An 8,296-nucleotide genomic window follows, 5' to 3' on the forward strand; every position below is an offset into this window, starting at 1 on the left:
GCAGAAGTTTTCATTAGGATCTTGGGGAGCATGGCACTAGGGATTCAGGAAGAGGTGATTGATGTTTAGGTGAGCCACAGACTTGAAGTGTTGCTAGCACTTCCAGCAAAGTTAGCAGTGACACTTTATGTCCCATTGCACCACTGGGAAGAGCAATCACTGGTAGTGGCACATTGGCCATGGTCAGCTGATGGGAGAAAGGGGTTTAGAAATGGAGGTCAACCTCTAGGAGCTTTAAGGTATTCCTCCCTTGGAGTTTGAAGGGTAAGACCAATGACAAATATTTCATAATTCGCTACAAGCAAATGTTGGAAATTTCTAGAAAAAGGAATTTCTTACAAATATTAATATTTCTGTAAGTGAGGTGGATGGAGACTTATTTCTATTGTGATTTAAGTTACAGTTTTAAGTGTAACCTCAGACTACTTATACCAAGAAAAAAATGAGGAGAGGTAATTCCAGGAAAAAGGAAATATTGATAGTGTATTCATAAGGTTGTTTTTTTTCCTTTTTATTTTTTTAACATCTTTATTGCAGTATAATTGCTTTACAGTATTGTTTTAGTTTCTGCTGTATAACAAAGTGAATCAGCTATATGCATACGTATATCCCCATATTCCCTCCCTCTTGCATCTCCCTCCCACCTTCCTTATCTCACCCCTCGAGGTGGTCACAAAGCACCAACCTGATCTCCCTGTTCCATGCAGCTGCTTCCCACTAGCTATTTTGTATTTGGTAGTGTATATGTCAGTGCTACTGTCTCACTTTGTCCCAGCTTACCTTCCCCCTCCCTTTGTCCTCAAGTGCATTCTCTATGTCTGTGTATTTATTCCTCTCCTGCCCCTAGGTTCATGAGAACCTTTTTTTTTTTTTAACGATTCCATATATATGTGTTAGCATACGGTATTTGTTTTTCTCTTTCTGACTTACTTCACTCTGTATGACAGACTCTAGGTCCATCCACCTCATTACAAATAACTCAATTTAGTTTCTTTTTATGGCTGAGTAATATTCCGTTGTATATATGTGCCACATGTTCTTTCTCCATTCATCTGTCAGTGAACACTTAGGTTGCTTCTAAGTCTTGGATATTGTAAATAGAGCTGTAGTGAACATTGTGGTACATGACTCTTTTTGAATTATGGTTTTCTCAGGGTATGTGCCCAGTAGGGGGATTCCTGGGCCATATGGTAGTTCTATCTTTAGTTTTTTAAGCAACCTCCATACTGTTCTCCATAGTGGCTGTGTCAATTTACATTGCCACCAACAGTGCAAGAGGGTTCCTTTTCTCCACACCCTCTCCAGAATTTATTGTTTGTAGATTCTTTGATGATGGCGGCTCTGACTGGTGTGAGGTGATACCTCATTGTAATTTTGATTTGCATTTCTCTGATGATTAGTGATGTTGAGCATCCCTTCATGTGTTTGTTGGCAATCTATATCTTCTTTACAGAAATGTCTGTTTAGGTCTTCTGCCCATTTTTGGATTGGGTTGCTTTTTTTTTTGTTATTGAGCTGCATGAGCTGCTTGTATATTTTGGAGATTAATCCTTTGTTTTGCAAATATTTTCACCCATTCTGACGGTTTTCTTTTCATCTTGTTTATGTTTTCCTTTGCTGAGCAAAAGCTTTTAAATTTTATTAGGTCACATTTGTTTATTTTTGTTTTTATTTCCATTTCTCTAGGAGGTGGGTCAAAAAGGATCTTGCTGTGATTTATGTCATAGAGTATTCTGCCTATGTTTTCCTCTAAGAGTTTTATAATGTCTGGCCTTACATTTAGGTATTTAATCCATTTTAAGTTTATTTTTGTGTATGGTGTTAGGAAGTGTTCTACTTTCATTTTTACATGTAGCTGTCCAGTTTTCCCAGCACCACTTATAGAAGAGGTTGTCTTTTCTCCATTGTATACTCTTGCCTCCTTTATCAAGGAAAAGGTGACCATATGTGCATGGGTTTATCTCTAGGCTTTCTATCCTGTTCCATTGATCTATGTTTCTGTTCTTGTGCCAGTACCATACTGTCTGGATTACTGTAGCGTGGTAGTATAGTCTGAGGTCAGGGAGCATGATTCCTCCAGCTCCATTTTTCTTTCTCAAGATTGTTTTAGCTATTCTGGGTCTTTTGTGTTTCCATACAAATTGTGAAAGTTTTGTTCGGTGAAAAATGCCATTGGTCGTTTGATAGGGATTGCGTTGAATCTGTAGATTGCTTTGGGTAGTACAGTCATTTTTATAACATTGATTCTTCCAATCCAAGAATATAGTATATCTCTCCTACTGTTTGTATCATCTTTAATTTCTTTCATCAGTGTCTTATAGTTTTCTGCATACACGTCTTTTGTCTCCTTACATAGGTTTATTCCTAGGTATTTTAATCTTCTTGTTGCAGTGGTAAGTGGGAGTGTTTCCTTAATTTCTCTTTCAGATTTTTCATCATGAGTGTATAGGAATGCAAGAGATTTCTGTGCATTAATTTTGTATCCTGCTGCTTTACTAAATTCATTGATTAGCTCTAGTAGTATTCTGGTAGCATCTTTAGGATTCTCTATGTATAGTATCATGTCATCTGCAAACAGTGACAGTTTTACTTCTTCTTTTCTGATTTGGATTCCTTTTATTTCTTTTTCTTGTCTAATTACTGTGGCTAAAACTTCCAAAACAATGTTGAATAATAGTGGTGAGAGTGCACAACCTTGTCTTGTTCCTGATCTCAGAGGAAGTGGTTTCAGTTTTTCACCATTGAGAACGATGTTGGCTGTGGGTTTGTCATATATGGCTTTTATTATGTTGAGGTAGGTTCCCTCCTGGCTACTTTCTGGAGACTTTTTATCACAAATTTGTGTTGAATTTTTTCACAAGCTTTTTCTGCATCTGCTGAGATGATCATATGTTGTTTATTCTACAGTTTGTTAATATGGTTTATCACATTGTTTGATTTGAGTATATTGAAGAATCCTTGCATTCCTGGGATAAAACCCACTAGATCATGGTGTATGATCCTTTTAATGTGCTGTTGGATTCTGTTTGCTAGTATGTTTTTGAGGAATTTTGCATCTATGTTCATCAGAGATATTGGCCTGTAGTCTTTTCTGTGTGTGTGTGTGTGTGTGTGTGTGTGTGTGTGTGTGTGTGACATCTTTCTTTGGTTTTGCTATCAGGGTGATGGTGGCCTCATAGAATGAGTTTGGGAGTGTTCCTCCTTTGCTATTTTTTGGAAGAGTTTGAGAAGGATAGGTGTTAGCTTTTCTCTAAATGTTTGATAGAATTCGCCTGTGAAGCCATCTGGTCCTGGGCTTTTGTTTGTTGGAGGATTTTTAATCACAGTCTCAATTTCAGTGCTTGTGATTGGTCTGTTTATATTTTGTATTTATTCCTGGTTCAGTCTTGGATGGTTGTGCTTTTCTAAGAATTTGTCCATTTCTTCCAGGTTGTCCATCTTATTGGCATATAGTTGCTCATAGTAATCTCTCATGATCTTTTGTATTTCTGCAATGTCAGTTGTTACTTTTCCTTTTTCATTTCTAATTCTGTTGATTTGAGTCTTTTCCATTTTTACCTTTATGAGTCTGGCTAATGGTTTATCAATTTTTTTAATCTTTTCAAAGAATCAGCTTTTAGTTTTATTGATCTTTGCTATTGTTCCCTTCATTTATTTTTCATTTATTTCTGTTGTGATCTGTATGATTCTTTCCTTCTGCTAAATTTGGGGGGGGGGGGTTTGTTCTTCTTTCTCTATTTGCTTTAGGTGTAAGGTTAGTTGTTTATTTGATATGTTTTTTGTTTCTTGAGGTAGTATTGTATTGCTATAAACTTCCCTCTTAGAAGTGATTTTGCTGCATCCCATAGGTTTTGGGTGTCATATTTTCATTGTCATTTGTTTCTAGGTATTTTTTGATTTCTTCACTGATCTCTTGGTTATTTAGTAGCGTATTGTTTAGCCTACGTGTGTTTGTATTTTTTCCAGTTTTTTTCTTGTAACTGATATCTAGTCATAGCGTTGTGGTCAGAAAAGATACTTGATATGATTTCAGATTTCTTAAATTTACCAAGGATTGATTTGTGACCCAAGATATGGTCTATCCTGGAGAATGTTCCATGAGCACTTGAGAAAAAAGTGTAATCTGTTGTTTTCAGATGGAATGTCCTAGAAATATCAATTAAGTCCATCTTGTTTAATGTGTCATTTAATGCTTGTGTTTCCTTATTTATTCTCATTTTGGTTGATCTGTCCATTGGTGAAAGTGGGGTATTAAAGTCCCCTACTAACTTGTGTTACTGTTGATTTCCCCTTTTATGGCTGTTAGCATTTGCCTCATGTATTGAGGTGCTCCTATGTTGGGTGCATAAATATTTACTATTGTTATATCTTCTTCTTGGATTGATCCCTTGATCATTATGTAGTGTCCTTCTATGTCTCTTTTAATGGTCTTATTTTAAAGTCTATTTTGTCTGATATGAGAATTGCTACTCCAACTTTCTTTTGATTTCCATTTGCATGGAATATCTTTTTCCATCCTGTTACTTTCAGTCTTTATGTGTTCCTAGGTCTGAAGTGGGTCTCTTGTATACAGCATATATACATGTCCTGTTTTTGTATCCATTCAGCCAGTCTATGTCTTTTGTTTGGAGCATTTAACCCATCTACATTTAATGTAATTATCGATATATATGTTCCTATTACCATTTTCTTAATTGTTTTAGGTTTGTTAGGTCTTTTCCTTCTCTTGTGTTTCCTGCCTAGAAAAGTTCCTTTAGCGTTTGTTGTAAGGCTGGTTTTGTGGTGCTGAATTCTCTTAACTTTTGCTTATCTGTTAAGGTTTTAATTTCTCCATCGAATGTGAATGAGATCCTTGCTGGGTAGAGTAATCTTGGTTGTATGTTTTTCCCTTTCATCACTTTAAATATGTCTTGACACTCCCTTCTGTCTTGCAGAGTTTCTGCTGAAGGATCAGCCATTAACCTTATGGGGATTTCCTTGTATATTATTTGTTGCTTTTCCCTTGCTGCTTTCAATATTTTTCTTTTGTATTTAATTTTTGATAGTTTGATTAATATGTGTCTTGATGTGTTTCTCTTTGGATTTATCCTGTATGGGAGTCTGCTTCCTGGACTTGATTGACTGTTTCCTTTCACATGTTAGGGAAGTTTTCAACTATAGTCTCTTCAAATATTTTCTCAGACCCTTTCTTTTTCTCTTCTTCTTCTGCTACCTCTATAATTTGAATGTTGGTGCATTTAATATTGTCCCAGAGGTCTCTGAGACTGTCCTCAATTCTCTTCATTCTGTTTTCTTTATTCTGCTCCCTGGCAGTTATGTCCACCCTTTTATCTTCCAGCTCACTTATCTGTTCTTCTGCCTCAGTTATTCTGTTATTCATTTCTTCTAGAGTATTTTTAATTTCATTTATTGTATTGTTCATCACTGTTGTTTTCTCTTTAGTTCTTTTATATCCTTGTTAAATGTTTCTTGTATTTTCTCCATTCTGTTTCCAAGATTTTGGATCATCTTTACTATCATTACTCTGAATTCTTTTTCAGGTAGATTGCCTATTTCATCTTCATTTTTATGGTCTTGTAGCTTTTTACCTTGCTCCTTCATCTGTAAGTAATTTTTTTGTCATTTCATTTTTTTTTGTTTTGTTTTGTTTGGTGGGTGGTGCTATATTCTTGTCTTACTGGTTGTTTGGCCTGATACGTCCAGCACTGGAGTTTGCAGGCAGTTGGATAGAGCTGGGTCTTGGTGCTCAGATGAGGACCTCCAGTAGGCCTCATTCCTGCTGATATTCCCTGGCATCTGAGGTTCTCTGTTAGTCCAGCAGTTTGGACTCAGAGCTCCCACCACAGGAGCTCGGGCCCAACCTCCAGCCTGGGAACCAAGTTCCCACAAGCTCCTTGGCATGGAAAAAAAAAATGAAGAAAGAAAGAAAAAAAAGGAGCAGTACAATATCAAAGAACAGAAAACAAAATAAAATTAGAAAGATAAAAATTATATTGGGGGCTTCCCTGGTGGCGCAGTGGTTGAGAGTCTGCCTGCTAGTGCAGGGTACATGGGTTTGAGCCTTGGTCTGGGAGGATCCCACATGCCGCGGAGCAACTAGGCCCGTGCGCCACAACTACTGAGCCTGCACGTCTGGAGCCTGTGCTCTGCAACAAGAAAGGCCACGACGGTGAGAGGCCCACACACCGCGATGAAGAGTGGCCCCCACTTGCCACAACTAGAGAAAGCCCTCACACAGAAATGAAGACACAACACAGCAAAAATAAATTAATTAATTAATAAACTGCTACCCCCAACATCTTCTTTAAAAATATATATATATATATTAGGAAAAATAAAACTATAATTCAAACAACTGAAACAAGGTAAAATAAAACCACAGCAGAAAAAGGGGGAGGGGGGGAGGCGGGGAACAAGCCAAAATGAGAGATCACTAACAAAGTATAAAGAATAAAATAAAATTAGAAAAATAAAAGGTTTTTCAGGAAAAATAAAAATATAAAAGAATCAACAACAGTGAATCAACAAGGTAAAACAGAGCCCTAATCTATAAGAGGAAACAAGAAAAAAAAAAGAAAGAAAACCTTGGCTCTGGGGGCCAAGTTTAGGCAGGGGATGGAACTTAGGCAGGGGCAGGTTTTAGGGTAGGGCCGGACCTACACGGGTTGATGTTTGAGTGTGGGGCGGGGCCTCTGCTTAGGACCTGCGCAGAAGGGGAAAGGAGGGCCTCTGGAGTGTGGGGTTCTGGAGTTTGCAGGTAGGGCCCTGAGTGAGGGTGTGTGGGTGGGGTTTAGGCCCAGCTCGTTAGAGGGGGTCTCAGAAGGGGTCTCCGAGTGTAGAGGTAGGGCCCTGGGTGCGGGTGTAGGGGTGGAGCTTGGGCTCTGCCCAGCAGGAGGGTGACTCCGAGGATAGAGGATTAGGCCTGGGAGCCCAACAGGCTCCCTGGTGCCTAAGTGGACAGGGAAAGCGCTGGCCCCGTTCCCTTCCATTCCTTTGTGCCCCTCTCCCATTGTCTCCTCCAGGGTCTCCCCCATCGCCGCTGGACCCCTAATCATGGGTGTGTCCCACTGGGTGTAGGAACTCCTTCCCTCCCCCAGCCACCCCTCAGTGGTGCTGGTCCCTGAGGTCCGGCCTTTACTTTTGCTCCCCCTTCCCTCCCTTCCACTCCCTCAGGACCCGCCGGCTGGAGGGGGCCTAGGTGGGCAGAGTGTCAGGCCTGGGGTCTCAACAGGTTCCTGGGGTCCAAGTGGACAGGGAAAACCTGGCCATACTCCCTTTTGATCCTCTGCCCTCCCAATGGTTCCCCAGTATCCCCCTTCGGGCGTGGGATCCCTTCCCCTCCCCCTGCTGCCCTTCAGGGGCGCCAGTCCCGTCCCACCTCCACTTCTCCTCCCGCTTCACTTCCCCCATGTCCACATCCTACCCAGTTGCTGGGGGTTCCTCCCGTCCCCTCAGGTGTCCGTGGTCCCCCACCAGTGCCTGGTAGGTGCCCTAGTTGTGAGGAGAGGCGAATTCCACATCCTCCTAGTAGGCCATCTTGACTCCACCCCCTCCCCCTTAATATCTCGTAAGGTTTTGAGAAGACCAAACTGACAAGACAAGGTGAAATTTTGGACAGGGTTGTAAGAAATAAGGCTAGCTAATTACAAGAAGGCTGGGTTAGGGTGCAGCTTGTCAGAGAAGTTTAAATTGGGCTTAGTATGAAATAGGTAAGAGGAGGGGTTTTATATCACTAGTGATAGGAATTTACTATCACCTGTTTGACTTGCTTGCAATCTAAGTAAAATCACACTTCTTATTTTCCAGTTAGTTGTTTGAGTTCTCAAGTTTCCTTATATAGAATAAGGTCCTCTGTTTCTTTTTTTAAGATGTCCCCCTACATTCCTGCCCCACCCCTCACTGAATTTTCTAAGAACCAAGGGGCTTACCCAATACAAGTGAGATTAGTTCTGTTTCCAGACACCAGCCAGGAAGAGAGGATGGTACAGTCAGATTAACCCACATCCACCATTGGTTTGGTCATGGGCATTTCACCCAGATGATGTTTCTCCCCTCCTGCAGGGGTGCCCTTGTCACTTCTGATAACTGATCAGCATAGAGTTGTGACCATCTTTCAGCTTCAAGGATACATATCTTAGATAAATATTTTCTCAGACATTGTTTCCTATAACAGGACACCATACCACAGTGGCTGGGTCTCAACTCATGCTGACTCACAAGGGAACAAGACCGCAGAGATGTTCTTAGAGGGTGAGCTCAAAATTCCACAGGCTCTGCCTGCTGGCAGCTGATCATG

Source organism: Grampus griseus (genome assembly GCF_964374135.1).
Source record: "Grampus griseus genome assembly, chromosome: 9".
NCBI lineage: Eukaryota > Metazoa > Chordata > Mammalia > Artiodactyla > Delphinidae > Grampus > Grampus griseus.